The sequence below is a fragment of the Ambystoma mexicanum genome, chromosome 14 (assembly GCF_040938575.1).
Source record: "Ambystoma mexicanum isolate Mex_15411 chromosome 14, UKY_AmexF1_1, whole genome shotgun sequence".
Classification (NCBI taxonomy): domain Eukaryota; kingdom Metazoa; phylum Chordata; class Amphibia; order Caudata; family Ambystomatidae; genus Ambystoma; species Ambystoma mexicanum.
The window spans coordinates 206,428,485-206,448,644 of record NC_090940.1 but is presented as its reverse complement, the minus strand read 5'-3'; the positions used below and the strand labels follow the sequence as shown (position 1 = coordinate 206,448,644).

At 46.8% G+C, this 20,160-nt stretch overlaps 1 protein-coding gene across 2 annotated transcripts in view; it reads right to left on the bottom strand.

Annotated features, from left to right (window-relative positions):
* Window positions 1-20,160, bottom strand: part of HIF1A (hypoxia inducible factor 1 subunit alpha) — a 650,717-nt gene that overhangs the window by 217,781 nt on the left and 412,776 nt on the right. The gene's annotated exons all lie outside the window — the stretch shown is intronic.

Below are 20,160 nucleotides of genomic sequence, written 5' to 3'. Positions count from 1 at the left end.
GCAGTAGGTAGTACAAGGAACTTTGAGCATACACACGGACTCAAAGAAACACTGACAATCTAAAGTTATATACAAATAATGGTTTATTTTATATATACACAAAGGTAAAGTAATTCTTCAAAAAGGTAAGTACTATAAAACACAATAAGTAACTTAGAAAAATCAATGCATTTTCACAGTAAGTAAATTACATGTGTACTACTTGTAGGATGGCAGTATGCAATTCAAAGGTAAGTAAAACCTTTGTAATAACTTTTCAGAATATCTGTTTCAGGTAAGAATGGATGAAACAAAACTAACATAAAGCAGGTAAATACTTGTAATTTATTTTTAGTGTGGCCTAACACTTTAGAAGTCCATCCCTATCTAGTTATGAGTGTCTCAGTCAGATTGGAGGGCAAAACAGGTAAGGCACAAGCTGTAGAAAGTTCCAAAGTTCCAGAGGAAGTCTTCAGTAGCAAGTAAGTAACACTATTTGTTGGAAAAAGGGTCAGGGACTTCATAGAAGGCTTCCTAAAGGTGCACAGGCGTTAGGCCTGGGCGAATGTGTATGGGCGTACTTCCAAACACATGAACCAGCACTCTAGCAAGACAGGAGCAGCAAAGCAACTCTAGGTAAATTTTATCAAGAGTCTCACAGTACCTTAGTAGTGAAGAGGAGGATGCAGCAAGACACCTCCACGATGCAGCAGCGGACCCGGTCACCGGATTCCGGGTCAGGCAGCCGAAAGAAGGGACACTGGAATGGATCTTACAGCAGCAGAGTGAAGAGGCTCTTAACAAAGGATTCTTCGGGTGCTGTGATTTTGGCACCTTTTCCAAAGCACCAATGAAGAACCGTTACTGCCTGGTCAATTCGTCTCACTGTCTCGGTCCAGTACTCTGGTGAGGGGTTTTCAAGGAGTGGAATCTTGCCTCAGGAGGTTTATAAGGAGTCCACCAAAGTTTTGTGAGGATTCGATCTTTGGAAGACGATACACTGCACTGTGGCCACAGGTTCCAAGGTATTGGCAGTTTGCAGTCCATGAAGGTCACAGCTCATCTTGGGATGGCTCGAAATGCAGGTCATCTGAAGACTGATTGGTCCCACCAGTCTACGGGAGAGAGTCGCCCTCTTCGGAGTTCTCCCAAAGCTTGGAAGGAGGGGTCACACAGCAGAAGTTACACAGAAGGCACCTCCGGTCGACTGAGTGGCTGCAGGAGTCTCTCCTCTTCTTCCTCATCGTTTCTTCAGTTCCAGCGGTTAGCTTGTCTCTAGCCTCAGGATCCATGCCTTTTATGCAGGAACCCAGCCAATCGTCACCCATGCACCATTCAAACTCTGGGTGGTGGCTTTTCCTTCAGGATAGCCATCCCCCTTCCCCCTGTGAGAAACCCAAGGGTGCCTCCCCCGCTAGTCCTCAGTAACTTGTTATCCAGGTGGGACAGGACATGGCCATCGCTTTTGGATCCGGTTCCTGGGGGTGGACCTGTGCGGGAGGATCACCTGGGTGAGAGGTGTTTCGGGGAATCGGGGTGAGGCAGCTGATGGTGAGATGCGGTATTCCCTCTTATTTTGTTTATCCAACCCATCCTATGTTTTAGGATGCTCCTAGGTCCCAACCCCCCCCCCCTCCTTTTTGCACAAACACTGGGCCGACGAAGAGGGTGACAGATTAACAACATTGACCTACATACATCGTACTGGACATGTCCCGTTAATCGGGTCAGGCAAAGTCAGGCACTTAACTCCAAGCCTGATACCAATTCGCTCTCCTCACTTGGATAAAAGGCAGAAACCAAAGACACACTCTGAGCAAGGCGAACACGAGAACAAGCAAGGCTTCCGGGACAAAGGCAAACCTATTGGAGCACAGCGACGGACCAAGGGACGAGAGCAGCGGGTTGGAAACCCCAAGAGTTCCTCACTGGTGGTCATTCCCTCGCCAGGCCATAAGGACATGGGGAGAAGGCCGGACCCCACAAACGAAGATTGCATTGTATTCCAAGGACGCCACCGACCCTCCCGGGTGAACGGAAGAGTTAGGGAGGCGAGGTCAAGCCTGTGCTACTAACCTTGACTCATGAACTGTGAATTGTAAAAAGCAAGAAGAGACGCAAACAGGCGGTGAGTTGGGAAAGCGATCTAAAAAAAGCCTGGTGAGTTAACAGTTTTGAAGTAACAACAGTGTATCGCAAGTGGAGGCTGCGTGCGCATGAATGAAACGTGAGGAAAGGCAGACCTCTGAATGTGCTTTGAAGTAACAAGGCGGCTGCAAAGACAGCGATAATAAGTAACAGAGTGGTGTAAGGAAACCATGGTATCAACAGTAAGACACAGAGACACAAGTGATCACAGTTCAAGGGTGTTTATTTAACTTCAATTGGGTTTGAAAAACACCTGTCTAATCCTAAATCTAAAGATGGGAGCAAGCTACGACCATCAAATAATAACGCAGTCCTAGTAGTCTTGTCAAAATAAAAAGGGTCTATAATAATAAACCTATTGCCAATCCTTAGTTCGCAATACAAAGAGTGTGGGAAACAATGTTATGCAAAAGAAAAGCGTTCAAGAAATGATGGGGCTGATCCCATGGTCCCGATATGTTAGGATATTTCCCTTCCCCACGTTTTCAGCACAGGACAGGCGGCGCACTCGATCTTAGCACACATGCTCTGGCTTCTCTAGTACGAGGATGCAGGTTAAAAACTCAGCATCAGGGCCTTTTGTGCAAAAGTCTCTTTGCCATTCCAAGTCTCTTATTTCAGAGGGCCTGAGGTGACAACAAAGTCCCTTTCTTCATGTACAACTTCTCAGGTGATTTACTGTTCACCCCAGGCCACCCTCTGCCGGGCTCAGATCCACTTTAACACAATGTTCTTGCCCCATGTTGTACAGCACGTGGAACACTTGGCATAGAGACACACTTTAGCTATGCGAATACACCTTAAGCTGACAACCCTGTCTTGTATAGCTCTCTTGGCCTTCAGACATTCAGCTAACAGCTCAGGAGGCTTGACCTCTCGGGTTTCCATCCCCCCCCCCCACCCGTCTGTCAAGTCCAGATCAACCTTCCTGGGTTTCACACAGTTTACACACAAAAGTTCCCTAATAAATGTTCATTCTTCAATTAAAGATACCCCTCGATCGGCCTCAAACGTTCCTCAGTTCACTTCCGGGGTTCCCTTTCCCTAGCCTTCTTTACCTTTTTATTGGACTTCCAATTTATTAAATGCAATGCCCTTTGGTAGTTTTCTTAAAGCAAAGTTCACATTCAATGTTGCAAGCACTTCAAACCACAGACTGGACTTTCGCTGCTTCAATTAACTCACCGGCTGGGTTTAGGAGTCTCTTTATTGTGTCTGTTTGATGTCGGAGTCAAAGGCTGTTACTCTTTCAGCCTCGGAGCCTCCCCAACACTGCCGTTCACCCAGGAAGGCCCACTGGTAACCTTGGAGCACTGTATGCCGTCTTTCTCCTTCTCTGCTGAGCTGGCGTGCATAGCCGCCTGGACTTCTAGGTAGTAGCGGTCTCTCGACAAAGGGGTTTTTACTATCCAGACTCCTGGATTTAGCCCGCTGGTCTCTCGCTCTCCTTGGAAGTACAGCTTTCTCTTGTGCACCGCCTTGCTCTTGCCTCCTCAGGGTTCTCCCTCATTCAGGCTCAGAGTCCTTCTTCACTGTTCTCAAAAATAATATTTTTGGACTTCAAGTCCCAGAGTGTATCAGTGTTCAAATGGGATTTCTCCTGAGGTCAGGGTCTCGCTGCCTGCGTCTGAGTCGGACCCAGAGGAGGAGTTCTGGGTTGGGCACGGTCAAGCAGCCTCAAATGCCCCTGGGTTAGCTTCTGGATGTATAGGTTCCCCGCCAAACTGCAGCCTCTCTGGTGCTTACAGGCTCAGTGTCATGGCAGTCCTTCCCACTCCAAGCCTTCCATGGTCGTTTATGCTCTGGATCCTTCCTCCTGGCTTCTCTGCTTCCTTCAGCATCCCCAGCTTGCTGTTCTCCCTCTCCAGCTCGGTTGGCATGTGTAGCCCTTGCTTCTTGGTAGCTGTTGCATCATCCAGCATTCCAGCATTCCCAGCTCGCTCAGAGTGTGCCTGTGTGCTCTGCCTTTTATATTGACTGGGAAGTGTAAGAGATTTCAGGTGATAGTAAAGGGAGGCCTGACCTTGCCTGGCCTTATTAACGGGACAAAATGGAGACTGCCCATAGGAACTCATGGTACACTGGTTCCAATGGGTAATCTTTGTGGTTCTGGTCTGTCTCTTCCTCTTCCGAGTGGTTTTAGGAAAAAGCAGTATGGAGGGATTATGGGAGTTGTTTTTTCTGAAGGATCTTGGAAAAACCCCATGTGGGTTTTTGTCAGGGTGAAGGGGGTAAAGTGTAGTGTTGTGGACAAATGGGCTTTTGGTAATAATATCCCATAATGACAGAGGGGATGTTGGGTACGGATGTACTGGAATGGGAGGAAAACCATGTGTTAGGGAGAATCCTCAGAAATTTACTAATTCCTCTCTACCTTAGAGACCCCCAGCACTTGTGCTGGACCGTAGGACTATTTAATTTTTAACCTGGAGAGAGCGAGACCTTTGTCCACACTCATGTATTTTACTGTGAATTAAACACCGTTCCATTTAGGTTTTGGAGTCTGACAAACTCCACCGGCATCATCTTTGCATTGTGACACACAGCACCTTCAGTGCAGTGGCACAGATAAGTCTCTTAGATTTCACAAAGGTTTAAATACCTTCTCTTAAAGATCAACTACTGTTTCCAAGAGCAGTAAAGTGAAATTGACTTTACCTACCTTTCTAGACCCAGCACACACTATCTTACCATAGGGTGCTGGGGGGGATACTTCTTATCCCCTTTGTCTAGTTTCTCATGTAACATTTTTATGTTACCCTTTCTAAAACTAATGGCTGGTGGCAGTGGTTTACTTTTAAAAAAAAAAAAATATTTTGATATAGCTGAACAAGTCAACTTTTCAAAAATCACATTTCATTTACATATTATATAAAAATAAGTACAATTAAAATGCAAAGAAATGTTACTTAAAACATTAACAAAATCTATAAAATTCTCATTCCCAAGTACACAATTCACCTTTTACATTTAAAAAAAATAAAATAACTGGATGTCATTACAACTTGATTTCACAAGGCCGAACTACGTCTAAGTATTGTACTAGTGATTTTATCACAGTGAACTTATTGTTGGAGAATAAACTCCAGATTTGTTTTCATCCAATTCCTCATACAAATTTAACAAATTGGTGAAAAATTTGGCTCATTGGTCAACTAGCATATTACAAGATATTCATCTCAGCTGGAATGACATTTCGCCTAGAAGGCACTTCCCTAGTAAGCCATAAATGCAATCTGACTCGTAAGAATTTGTTCCGTACAATCGAGGATGGACATTTCAGTAAGTACCCTGCCATTTGACCCAGTTTTTTATTGCCAAAATTATCAGAGTTAAAATCTTTGTATTTTAAGCAGGACTCTTTTTTTATCCAATCCCACCGATATTGCTTCATTTTAGCACGCAATGGATTTCCAATCAGAAGCATTAGCGTTATATCGGCTTCAGCCAAGGTGTTCAGCACACAATTATGCCATGTTAACGGAAAGACATGATTTGATGTAGTCAAATAGTGTGCAACAGTGCTTAAGATGCTATTATTTTCAAGACCCATCAAACACTTACAAAAGAAGGCACACATCCTCCACTTTACTCTACAAGCCAATGAGTTCAAGCCTAATTCGAATCGCAAAATTGGCATAGATGTACAATTCGGCAGATGCAATACCGATTTCCAAAAACGTGCCTCCAGTTTGTCCCACATTTTATCATTGATGTACAGTTTCGACTCAATACCATAAATTAATATGGGGATTGCCTTTTGCTCGTAGAAAAGGAGAAGATGTTTCAAGGTAAATTTCCCATATTTATACATTAGAATTCTAGCCTGTGAGATCAGGGTAGATAATTTGGACTGAATATTGATTAGTTAAAGATTATCAGTGGCCGTATTCTGGATTATGACCCCCAAATATTTATATTCTACGACAGATTTCAAGGGTTCATTTCTGATGGACCAAATGCAATTATCAATTCTGCTTTTGCTTCGATTTTTACAAATTAATATCTGCGATTTGTCCAGGTTCACAATGAGATGGTTCAGTTCAGCATAGGAGGATAAAGCAGACAGCACATTTTGAAGACCTTTAGGGGTTTGCGAGGTCAAGACCAGATCATCAGCATACAAAAACCACGCAATGCGCTGACCCCCCAATTCAGGCACATCAGAGACAACTTGGAGGAAAGATTTGCCCATGTCCAGGATAAATAAATTAAACAAGATAGACGCTAGAATACAACCTTGTTTAAGACCCTCATGGGTGCTAAAAGACGATGACAAAAGTCCCTCCAAAGATAATCTCACCTGCATAGTAGTCTCCGTATGCAGCTGGATTAATAGTGCCAGTAGGGATGATGGACAGCCAAGAAGTTCTAGTTTTTGAAATAATAATTCACGGTTTATTGAATCAAATGCAGTCCGGGCTGCATATTGGGCTTTGAGCATATTAATGGCAATAATATTGTCTACAGTACCGAGCCCACTGACAAATCCAGATTGGAATGGATCTCTCTTAAAGTGATTTTTCGACCAGTTGTTCACAGCTCTTAAAATTAGATGGCAGAAGATCTTCCCGGGAACATCTAGCAAAGAGATCGGTCTATAACTGGCTGGATTCGCCCAGTCTCCTTTCTTGTAAATTGGAATAGTTATAGAATGTTTCCAGGTCTCTGGTATTTTTTGTGATGAAAGTATGTTCTTAAACATGATATACAGTATTTCGGCCCATATGACTGGAAATTGTTTCAATGTCATATTTGACAGACCATCCGGACCAGGCGCCCTAGAACGACTGACTTTATTGATGAAGTGTAGAATGTCAAAACTTAGATGGAAATTAGTTTGGAACAAAGGCCTAAATGAATAACATTCCTCTATAGATGCAGCATATAATTTGGAATAATACTGAACCCATCTCTTTTCTGTGACATCATTGGACTGGACTGCTATCTGATGACCTGCAGTTGCTTGGTTGAGGATTTTCCATGATTCAGCAGAATTTTTACTAGACAGCAGTTTTAACATACTGCTACCATCACTTTGATACAATTTAGCCTGCATTCCCCTTATCCAATTCCTATATCTAGTCTTGATAGGAGTCAACGCTAGCATTCGTTTATCACTAGGCAGTTTTTGTGCCTCTCTCTTTTCAGCCCGAACCAGTGATTTCTTAGTTTTTACTTCATGATTGAAGACATGGAAATAAGGTGTTTGTTTTTGTTTGCGGTTAATAGAAGCAGGTTGAAATAACTGCATAAGTTCATGGTAAGTAACTGTGGAACCTTGGGTTCCAGCAATCTCACACTTTAGCTCGGCGTCATAACACGACCTAAACGCTTCCAGGGATGACTCTGTCCAAATTAACCTGTTCCTTGCAGCGTTTACTATAATTGAACCCTTAAGATGCTGTGGGTGCCGTTGGATGTTATTAAATTTGGTAGTCCAGGTTGCGTTAAGCATGTTATGATCACTCGCTTCAGTGTGCATTATGTGGAAAGATTTTATTTTGTTCCACATATTTAAATTGAAATATATATAATCAATGATTCCCTCGCTAAAGGCTCGATGCCAACTTGCCTTAGCAGGGACATCAGTGAAGAAAGAGCCATTTAACATTAATAAGCTCCTGGACTCTACAAAGCTTGTCCATTTAGTTAAACGAGGCATTTCAGATTTCCACTTTGGGCCCAAACAATGCAGATTTAAATCACAGGCTATGATGAGAGTGTCAACATTGCCATCCATAGTTATGAGATCCATTGCTTGGTTCATTAAGTCCAGAAACCTGTCATCTGTAATTCCCAACAGATTCCAGTAAACATTAATAAGTGCACAGTGGACGTTATCACCAATAAGTCTGGCCATTTGTATAAAAGGATTTGGCGAAAACCACGATTCCACTTTTAGAGAGGAACTTTGCTTAACTGCTATAAGCAAACCAGATACCGGTCGCCCCGAAAAGCCCTTGACCGCTGGAGTCAGGAGGATATAGTTATTCCACGATGGGAGAGTTAATGAACCAGGATTCTTTTATTAATATCACATTGTGGATTAACAAATTAATGGCCTGGTTATTCATCAGATGCCTATGCCCTCTAGAATTCCAGCTAATCAAGGATAAAGCTGTTTCATGAGCATCCAGATGCTAACATTGTGCATTTTTTGGATTGCAATTGCAGTTATGTGAGCAGATGGTTAGCTTTTTGTTTGGTTGTTGCTGTGAGGTTTGATTCCCAGTTTCAAGGGGAATATGCTCAGGAGAGCCCGGTCCTACCTGTACAATAAATCCAATGTCAAAAAGCTGGGACTTAATTGCCCAGATGGTGTTAACTACGACCCTCGAGTTTATCCATAAGGTGACTGATGACCATTTCGAGGCATCAGTGAATTCTATTAGCTCAATGTCAATCGTACCAATATCGTCGAGCTTGGGGACTTCACTGAAAATGGATAAAACTGAGGCTCTATTCAGATTGTACTGAGGAGCTGGGGCAGGCCTACATATCATGAGCAATGAGTGAAGTGCTGGTCGCTTGATACTGGGGATTAGAATTTTTTGTTTAGACAGATTGCGAGGATCATTCAGTTTTCGATTGTCTAAAACCTTAGTTCCAAGGTCACTGCCATTTATATAATTGCGAGGGTCAAAGAACTTCGATAAGGTAGATTTAATTACCTCTGCAATATCAGAAGAGGAGATCTTGGATGATAGCTCAACGTTCTTGTTTCGATATGGCATCTGCGTCGATAATGGCATTTGTTGGGTAGTGTGAGGAACCTGAGTTGGAACTATTTGAGCTTTTTGTGCCACCAGAGGACCAGACTCACTCATACTTAAATTTGCATTGGTGCAAACTGTTTTTGGAATGGATACTGTAGTATCATTTATCGCCAGGGTCAGTTTCTTAAGAGCTGGTTTAGAGGCCATATAATCATCCACTGCCTGTCTTATTTCTCTGCGACGGGCAGTGAGCCCTTGATCCTCCAAAACTGTTGAAGGAATTGAATGTTGTACTTCACAGGATTTTGTTTCGCTAGATTCTTTAACATCCACAGCTGCACGTACCAAAGCATTTAAGGGACTGTACGATTGAGCCAGAATACTCTTTTCTGAAGAAGCTTTAGATTTCTTTGACTGAGATTGCAACAAGTATTTTTTGCTATGGCCTTAGAAGCAGTGTTGGTTGCTGTTGGTGGTAGCGAAAGATTGTTAACAAACGATTTGATTTGGGATGTTCGCTTGGCCAAGGATCTACAATTGTTAGATTTCTTGGCCAAGTCACCCTTCTTAAACCCTAATTTCACGGGCAAATCAAATACATGTGTCCTTGTACCATCAAAAAGTGCATAATTTGTTTGTTTTTTTGCTGATCACCCACAGTTTCGTTTTTAATGCCTGCCAAGTCAATAATAGGGTTCAGTATATGAGGAATGTTCTGAAAATTCTGTGGAAACTCCCCTATCTGTGTGTAGGTTTGAGAACTTACCGACTTATGCAGGGGGGACGGTATGGGGGGGGATCCCCTAAATTCTCAAGTTTATTTGTGGTAGACAATTGCCAATTGAAAATCTGATTAAGTTGGTGTCAATGAACATCAGCCTTATTGGCTAAAGCTTCAAACAGTTTAGCCAAAGAGTGAATTGCTGTGTTCATAGATGTTAAAGCAATTCCGGTTAAACCGTTCGTATTTTCAACCTGCTCAACCGAAGATGATTTGCACCAAATTTCTGTGGGGTTGGGGCAAAAAAGGATACATGCTCCACTGAGTTCATTTCACTGATGTTTGTAAATAAAACCGGTGATTTTGATAGATGTTCAGATAAGGTATGAGCAGAGAAACATGATGCATTCGTATCCAAATTAATTACGGCCAATTGACCAGTAATAGATATTTTAGACAATTTTGAGTTAGAAATATCAGCATCAGATGAAACAGAAAAAACAGGCATTTTAACAGGTATGGGACCAGAGCCAGTTAACACATTCTTCAGCAAAATGCTATCCGTAAGAGATACATTTTCTTTAGCAAAGGTTACCGTGGGAGCAGCCTCTGTCGCATGTTTCACCTGACCATCTGTTGTTTCCGCATCCATAGTGACCTTATTAATGGATTGACCATGTGGAAAGCCATTTTGAAGACATCTGTTTAAGGCAGTTAGATTTTCTAATGGACAATTGGGCAGGGGTTCATTACTTCCACTTTCCAAATTATGGAGTCCAGACGGATTGTATCACAGCAGAATGGTCGAATATCCATGCCCAGTAATATTTCTGCCTTAGTTCTTAATTTGGGTTTGATTGTGCTCGTACGAGGGGTAGAACTTAAACGGGATCTTTTAATTGGACGATGTGGCGAGTTTAAAACAAGACCTTCACCGTTAGTACAGTGAATGGGGGGTCACTGCGGGCATACCCGATTTTAAAGTTGGGATGCCACGTTTCATTATCACAACACAGAAGAGCCTAAAAAAAAAAACAAAGACTACCTGCTAGTCTCACGAACCCGCAACGAACCGCGACAAGCACGGCAAAGCGGCTAAGCGGGACTTGCACAGGGCTTTCACAGGTGCGCGCGCAACCACAGTTTTATAATCACGCCCAGAGGTCGTAGGAAGCAAAGCCTAAAGAAAATAAGAAAGATGTTTTAAGTCTATGTATAATAATAGCGAAGCTAAGCGGGACTTGGACGGGGCTTCCATGGGTGCGTGTGGTTTACTTTTTACTGCCATTGTGTGTTTTTACCGCTGACTGCATTCACAGCTGCAGTAAAGCACCCATGGGTGCCTATTTTGTCAAAATGGCCCTGGTCTTTCTTTTTTCGCCATTTCTTGCTGGAAAAGTCCTTCTTGAGATTTACCCTGCGCACCAAACCAAGTTTGGTCCCTTTGGTGGGATTCTGGCTCCAGTATGTCTGGCAGGGACAGGAAGTGAGGGAGGTGCCCGAAACTCCCTGTGCTTAATCCCTTTGGTTACAGGAATGCACCCAAAGGTGATTGGCCAGCTAGTTGTATGGCAAGGACAGCCACCCTGCTGTGTGATTGACAGCCAGGCTGTAATGGGAGAAACCTGCATAAAAGGTGAGGCTTTTTGGCTTGGAAGGCGGAGTCCACCACTGGACGAAAGAATCCAAAGAAGAACTTGGAAGAGATGCCTGCTGCAACTCCTGGGCCGTTGGTTTGCCCGGTGAAACTCTGCTGCTGTCATGACCCTTGCCCCTGGCCCTCACTGACAAGTTAGCCTTACAGTTAGGGCCAGGTCAAAGGCCTTAAAACCTCATCCAAGACTCTCTTGGAGTCAGTCTTGGAGCCTTTGGCGCTAGGCTCATAACCATCATGAAGACCAACATTAGAATGGGACTATTTAATTGGACTATTTAACTTGGGGGTGTTCAGCCAACATGGAGGCACACACATAGCTCAGTTAAAAGGAACTGAGCTATGTGGTCTAATCTTTTGGGTGTGGCAGGCTTGGGACTACTTTACCTGGACTACTTTACCTGAGACTATTTAAACCGCACCCAAATAGCAGAACATGCTTTGCGTTATTCTGCTGTGGGCAGCGTAACGCTCACCGTGTCCAGTTCTTTGATGCCAGCTTACCTGAAACCAAGGACTTGCAGAGAGAAAGACCACTACGAAACTTACCTGGAACAGTATCCTGTCTTCAATCCATTGCTGACTTCAGTTCCACTCACCTGAAGGTACGAACTCCATCATCCGGCACCGCATGCATCGTGGAATACCATAACCTGAAAAGAGGAGAAAGAAAGACAGCATAAGTAAGCGTTTACTCACGTTTCCTGCTGAATGAAGAAAGCCACACAATTCTTACCTGGGTAGTCAACTCATGGTCAGTATCATTGCTGGAACATTACGGCGCTCGGCGAGGAACATCGCAACCTGCAAGAAGGGAATAGTTTCTTACCTGTAGCTCCATTTCTCCAGCATCGGTATCTTTCATGGATTCACATGCTTAGAATATTCCCAGCCTGACGACGGGGAATATTCTAAGCATGTGAATCCATGAAAGATCCAATGCTGGAGAAGAGAAAAGACACAGGTTAGCAATATAAAAGGCGAAACAGCGCCGCGCATCACGCATTACTCACCGACAGCATCGCGCACACCGCGCTTTCGCCTACCGGCCCATGCTCATCTTCAGACTGCATGACAACAGCAAAATACCTTTCCATACCAAAAGGAAAGAAGCAAGACATTATTATTCGAACTAAGAGGAACATAAGCACTGCATATAAAGACTGTTAAGCAGCAAACCTACGGAGTCGCAGCTGCTTGCCCCCCACATCTACACGCCCCTGCCACGAAGAGCGGGATGGAGAATCCACCTTTTACAATATTAAGACCCATCTTTAACCAGAGGCCTTACCAAGGGACCGGGAGAGGGTTCAAGAGAGCAAATCATCCAACCAGGGCTGGGTGGCGTCCCCGTGATACCAGGTGAACGTAACAGCTGCTGTGATGAAGCTCCAAATTTGCCTCGACTAGAGAGGCCCTGCAAGGACGACTTCTCCCCTTGAGTTGGTGGGACCAATCAACTCCAAAGTGAATTCGTTTGGACATCCTCTCGGAGCTGGCTGTACTTCCATTGCTGCTGGAACCGAAGTGCCAGGGAGGGGAACACCAAATGGAGTGCATCACTCTAAGTCAGACCCGAGTTTGTGGAAGATCCTCTGGACCCTCAGTAAGCAGGACTGGCCAAGCCTGAGCCACTTCAACAGAGTGCTGAACCCCAGATGCGAGGAAAGTCCAGAGTGGTATCCGAGAGCCTGTGGTGGTTCCATTTGCTGAGACGCGAGTAGTTGAAACAGTGCCGCTGAATAAAAGTTTGTCCTTTTCTGCCGCTGGCCATCTGTCACGCTTACCTCTGGTGCCCTGCAGGAGTGCCTGGTCCAGTATGTTCTGGAGCATTGCCCCCCCCCCTTCACTGGATACCTTCGTCCGGACGATTACCCCAGCCACTCCTTCCCCCCAATGGCTAACTGGGGATTAACCGCCAGGGGACCGTGAGGTTGGGAGGGACTTGGGTGGTTTTGGGACTTCTGGAAAGTGGCATTCTGGGGGTCGGGATGACCTAAAGGTAAGTACAAGGTAAGTGCTGGCCCTTCTCTGCTCCTTCCCACCCCTACTTCCAACCCTTCTAGCACTTCGGTTGGCTGGCTGGCTGGCGTGTAGCGAGCGCTGCTCACCGTATTGATTGTGATGAAGGTCGTGGTCTTCAGGTAAGTATCCGACTCCAGTTACTTCACTGAAGATGCGTGGTCCAGACCGGCTGCGACACACAGGATACAACAGGTGAACGGGTTAGTCTCGGTTTCCAACTGGTTGAGGTGAAACTTGTTTCTGTACTGTAGCTGGGTAGTCGTCTAATAAAGTCTTTCTGTCTTTTCCTCTCAGGAGTAGAATGACTGACTGCGGACACAGGAATGGAGAGCTGCATGCATGTAGCTAGTCACAGAGCGCAGGTTAGTAAGCTATGTACCAGGGTCGGGAAACAATCGTAAAGGGAATGTGAACTCTTACACTGTCTCTTTAATTTCAGGTCCTTGGAAGCAGCGGGCACGGCAGAATTCAGACGAAATCCAGTGAAAGCAAAGCTGAGGCTGTGAGGAGCCAATGTCCAGGATGAGCAACAGTACTTGCTGGACTCCAGGTGTGGTTCGGGGAGGACAGAAGCAGCTACTACGAAGGCACGCGGATTCTTGCTTCAGGCGAGTGCCCAAAACATCCCACTCACATGAAGTCCTTTGCAGGTGCGAAGAGAACAGGAGCGGTAAGCGAGACACTGCTCTTGCTGAGAGCAGAAGAAACGCTAAGCACTGGGTGCTGTCCTGGCCGTGGTTTTAGACCCTTGGGCCACACCCTGTCAGCACTAGACTGCCAGGGGTGTGTACTTCTTTGCACGTGCCCGGCGTCTCTTTGCACGTGCCCGGCGTGTTCCTGGGTTCCACAATGGTCTCTCCCTTGGCGAGCACTTTGGTGCGGGTTGAGGCCTTGCTCCCTCCTGCACACTTGTGCCAGCCAGCTACCAAACCTGTCCACCACCTGCCTACTCTATCATGAGGGGAAAGGCCCCTTGCCCTGGCCGACCGCCCAGCGCCCATGGTGGAATTGTGACAGCACTCCCCTCCAAAACCCCCTCCCCCCCACCCCCCCAAGGAGACCCACCCCAGGACCTGGCTTGTTGGGATAGTTCCGGTGAAATCGGGTCACTAGCCGTGGGGCACGAATGTGTTCTACTGGCTCCCAAGTCCTGTGCAGGGTGCTGTATACCTTCCAATCAACCAGATAATAGGACATGCATTACTCACTGTAATAGCATTTCTGATGATTGTATCTGCTTAGATTCACATGCTGTGCATATGGTCCGACATCCAGTGGTAACCGCAGAGTATTGCATCTTGTCTTTCGGGGGAAAAAGGGGACGTCGGCATAGAAGGGTCTAACATTATCCCTATCGTGACGTGTAGTGTACCCAAAATCCCTCACGCGCCGAGGTCCATCCGATTGTATTTTTCTGCCATGAGGGAGCCCAAGGCTACTGTGAGTGAGTACATGAAGAGAGAAAGTAGTAAGAGGTTTATGTTCTTTGCACCCTGAGCTGGGAGGAAGGGAGGGCGCATGTGAATCTAAGCAGATACAATCATCAGAAATGCTATTACAGTTAGTAATTAATGTCTTCTGATGCTTGTTAATCTGCTTAGAATCACATGCTGTGCATAGACTAGCAAGCAGTACCTGGAGTTGGAGGTGGGTTCTGAGAAGGAACAGTAGAGATGTTCTAGTAATGCTTGTCCCACCTGAGAATCAGACCTAGAATGAGTGTCTAGGCAATAGTGTTTTGTAAAGGTGTGTACAGAACTCCAGGTCTACGCTTTGCAAATGGACTCTAGGGGAACATTTGCAATGAATGCTATGGAAGCCCCAGCGCCCCGAGTATAGTGTGCTCTAGGCTTGAAGGGCAGTTCTCTCTTAGCAAGAGCGTAATATAGTGTGATGCATTTGACAATCCACCTTGAGATAGCCGATTTAGAGACAGGATCCCCTTCTCTACCAGCTGCCACTGAACCAAAAAATTGGTTTGTTTTTCTCAGTGGTTTAGTTCTTTCCAGGTAGAACATGACTGCCCTGTGCACATCTAGTGTGTTTAGGCTTCTTTGGCCATGCTAGTGGGATTCTGGAAAAAGGAAGGTAGTTCGATCGATTGGTTCACATGGAACTTCGAGATGAATTTAGGCGCAAATCTGGGGTGAGTGTGCAGAACTACCTTATCCCTGTGGACTGTCACAAAGGGGTCTAGCACAGAAAGGGCCTGTAGTTCACTAACCCTTCTAATAGAAGTGATAGCAACTAGGAAGGCCGTCTTGTAAGTAAGGTCTTTTAGACTTGCTTTATGCATCGGCTCAAAGGGAGATCCCATGAGTCTGGTTAAAACCACATTTAGATCCCATCCAGGTGCTGGGTGAGAAATGGGACGATGAAAGAGCAGCCAGATGAACTTTTAGGGAATTGAAGACCAACCTTGTGTCAAACAAATGGGTTAGGTACAGCACAATGTGTGTGGGTGAGCAATTGATGGGATTGACGCCCTTGGTATTACACCAGATGACAAACCGTTTCCATTTGCAGGAATAGCAATAGCGCGTGTTAGGTTTTCTAGCCTCCCTGAGAATGTCCATGCATCGCTGAGGGAGCTGAAGGTGTCCAAACTCCATGACTTCAGGAGTCAGGCCGCTTAATTCAGAGTTTGTGGGCATGGGTGTAGGGTTCTCCCCCCTCCCCCCCATCCTGAGAAAACATGTTGTACAGGCAGGATAGTTATACTGGTGGGGAGAGGGACATTTCCATTAGATGAGCGAACCAGGGTTGGCGGGCCCACATGGGGGTTACCAATAACATGGTGACTGGTTCCTGGTGCATCTTGTGCACTATCTTGTTGAGTAGGAGAGTCGGGAGAAAAGCGTAAACATTTCCCGAGACCATTCTCCTTGGAGCGGTTCTGGGGGTACCTGGAGGCGTAGTCTTGGCATTGGGCATTCTCCTGAGGTCGATCTCTGGGAAGCCCCATTCTGCGAAGACGTTGGACATGATGACTTTGTGCAGATGCCATTCATATTCTACGGGCAGTGGGAAATCTCTGCTGAGCACATACGTTAGAAGATTGAGTTCTCCTGGAACGTGTTGTAACAGTACAAACATCCTGTATCTAAGAGTCCACATCTAAATGTTCTGGGACAGCTTGGATAGCCCTGGAGAGTGTGTACCCCCTTGTTTGTTCAGGTAATACATGGCTGTGGTGCTGTCCGTCAGAACCAGCACCGTCTTCCCTTGCAGTTGTGTTTGAAAGGCTTCCAATGCCTTGAACACCGCTAATAGCTCCAGTAGATTTATATGGTTGGATGCTACTTGTGGGGACCACACTCCATGCGCTGTCTGCTGAAGCAGGTGAGCCCACCCTGTGAGAGTTGAGTCTGTCGTGAGAGTGGCTTCCACTGCAGGGGTGGTGAAGGTCTTCCCCCTTCAAGAGGTTTTCCCTCGACCACCACTGCAGAGAGAGAACGAAGGCTGGCGAGACAACTACCAGATCTTCCCATTGTCCGCTGGCCTGACACCACTGACTGTTGAGCTACTCTTGCATGGGACGCATGCGCAGCCGCACGTGGGGAACCAAGTATATACAGGACACCATCATCCCTAGCAAACGCATGGCTTTGCGTACCGTCACCTCCAGACTGGCTACATATTGAGGGATCTGAAAAAGCATGTTCTGAACCCTCTCGTTGAAGGGGAAGACGAAGCTGTCCTTCGTCCGGATTAGAGCCCCCAGAAGAACAAGTTACTTTCTTACCTGGTAACGTTCTTTCGAAGGGATGGTCCGATGACGTATTCCATATCTATGACAGCTGTGCTGCTTCGGAAACTTTTTTCGGCGTCTACGTCCTGCGTCGATGACATCGATGCGCCGTCGTCGAGGACCTCCTCCGACGTCATCCGATGTGATAAGTAGGACGCACGACGCCCGTAGCCTCAGTTGTAGTTTTTTCCCCCAGAACGTGTGACATTAGTCTACTGCCAGTCAGACACAAAGCCTTGCGGAACATAAGCTGAAATCGCAAAAAAAAAATTTTGCAGCGGGGAAGGTAGGGAGGGAGCGATATGGAATACGTCGTCGGACCATCCCATCTAAAGAACGTTACCAGGTAAGAAAGTAACTTGTTCTTCGAGGGGCTTGGGTCCTCCGACGTATTCCATATCTATGACAGACTCCCAAAGCAGTACCAGAGCAAGGAGGGAAAGAATTTAGAATCAAAATTTAGAATTGCCAAACAAATAGCAGAGCAAAGGACCGCCTTGCCAAAGGCCAGATCCTGTCCTCGGATGGAATCGAGGGAATAGTGACGTACAAATGTATGTACTGAAGCCCAGGCGGCTGCATCACAGATGTTGTGAATAGGAACACCCCTGTGCAGGGCAGTAGATGCAGCATTACCCCTGGTAGAATGGGCCCGCAAGCCAGCCGGTGGGTCCTTACCCGCCAAGCAGTAACACTCTGAGATGGCCAAAATAATCCAGCGAGACAAAGTCCGTTTCGTCACAGCTTGCCCCAAACGCTTTCCAACGTAACCAATAAAGAGTTGATCGTCCACTCCGACCCGGGACATGCGTGAAACATAAAAGCTTAAAGCTCTCCTAGGATCAAGCCTATGGAGCCTCTCTCCTCTTCCTTACCAGGATGCGGAGGAGGATCGAATGCCGGAAGATCAACCTTCTGGGCCAAATGAAATTCCGTCACTACCTTCGGAAGAAAAGAAGGACGAACTCTAAGGACAACCCTGTCCTTGTGAAATACAGTAAAGGGTGGCTTAACTGAAAGTGCCTGTAACTCACTCACTCTGCGAGCGGAAGTAACCGCAACTAAAAACACAGTTTTCAGAGTTAACAGCCTCAAAGGGCAAGAATGTAAAGGCTCAAACGGAGCACCCATAAGAAACTTAAGAACAAGGTTTAAATCCCAACCGGGCACCAGGAAAGGTGACGGAGGGAACACATTAGTGAGCCCTTTCAGAAACTGTGAAATTAAAGGGATTTTAAAGTAGGAACACTCTTCAGACGAGCACTTAAAGATGGACAGCGCGCCAGGTAACCTTTAATGGTACCCACTTGCAAGCCCCTGTGGGCCAAAGAAAGTAAAAAGGACAGAACCATGGGGATGTCACATGCAAAAGGATCCACATTCTGAACTCTGCACCAGTCGCAGAACTTACGCCAACGGTACAGAGACTTTGTTGCTGGCCGTCGGGCTGAGAGCAACACCTCCATCAAGTCTTCAGGGAGGTCCCAATCCTTATACCTCAACCTTTCAGAAGCCAAGCGTGAAGGTTGAGGGACCTGACCTCTGGATGGAGAACCTGACCCCCCTCCCGTGAGAGCAGATTGTCTCGGTAGGGAAGACGACGTGGAGGACAGATGGACAAGTCGAGAAGGTCCGGGTACCACGTCCTCCGAGCCCATGCCAGAGCAAGGAGGATAATCCGGGAACCAAACCTCCCTAGCCTCCGCAGCACTTGCGGGATGACGGGACTGGAGGAAACGCGTACAGCAGTGGGAAGGACCACTCCACCACGAAACGCGTCCCCTAAGGCTCCTCTAGGAGGAAATTCCCGCAAGCAGATCCTCTCGCACTTCTGGTTGACACTGGAGGTGAGATCCACTTGAGGGGTCGCCCAAAGGGCGAAGATCTCCAGGAGAATCTCCTGAGCCAACTCCCACTCGTGAGAGATCGTGCTCTGCCTGCTCAGAGCGTCCGCAGTCACGTTTTCGTCTCCGGCCAGATGAACTGCCGAGATCGAAACTTCCTGCTGGATGCCCCAGAACTCGAGCTGCATCGCCTCCCTGCACAGAGGAAGTGACCCTGCCCCCCCTTTTTGTTGAGGTAGTGCATGGCCACTGTGTTGTCCGTCAGGATCAGGACATTCTTTCCTCGCACAGTCGGCAGAAAAGCCTTCAGGACTATCCTGACAGCCCTCACCTCCAACAGATTGATATGGAGTCTGGACTCTGACGGAGACCAACGACCGCTGACTGTCAGCTCGTTGGCATGAGCTCCCCATCCCGTGAGGGATGCATCCGTCACGATCGTCACCTCCGGCCAGGGAAGCCAAAACAGAGCCCCCTTCATCAAGTTGCCTTCGACGGCCCACCACAGAAGGTCCTGGGCGACCGAGGGCGGCACCTGAACCGGGTCCGACATCCTGCCGGAGGACTGCGACCATTGCATCTTGAGTGCCCACTGCAAAGATCTCATCCGCAGACGAGCCTCTGGCACCAGAAGAATGCAGGATGCCATGAGGCCGAGCAACCTCAAGAACTCGAACGCCGGGAGCGTCTGGGCATGCTGAAACTTGTGCACCATCTGCTGAATGTGAAGAGCCCTCACCTGGGGAGGAAAACACTGCCCCAGGGAAGTGTCGAGCACTGCTCCGATGTACTGGAGCCGCTGTGTAGGCGTCAAATGGGACTTCTTTAAATTGAGGGAGAAGCCCAGCCTGTGAAGGGAGTGGCAGGTGACGGACAGATGATCCAGGACTTGCTCGGGAGAGCTCCCCCTGATCAACCAATCATCCAGGTAGGGGTAGACGTGAATCCCCCCTTGCCTGAGATGCGCTGCCACCACCACCATGAGCTTGGTGAAAACCCTAGGGGCGGAGGTCAATCCTAACGGCAGGACCCGAAACTGAAAGTGCGAGTCGCCAACCGCGAACCTCAGGTACTTCTTGTGCTTGGGATGGATCAGCACATGGAAGTACGCATCCTTGAGGTCGACGGACACCAACCAGTCCTGAAGCTGAGGGGCCTGGAGGACTTGAGAGTAACCATCTTGAACTTGTCCTTCCTGAGGAGTTTGTTCAAACCCCGCAAGTCCATGATGGGTCTGAATCCCCCGTCTTTCTTCGAAATCAAAAAATAAGGGGAATACCATCCCTTGTTCCTCTCCGCTACAGGCACCAGTTCTATGG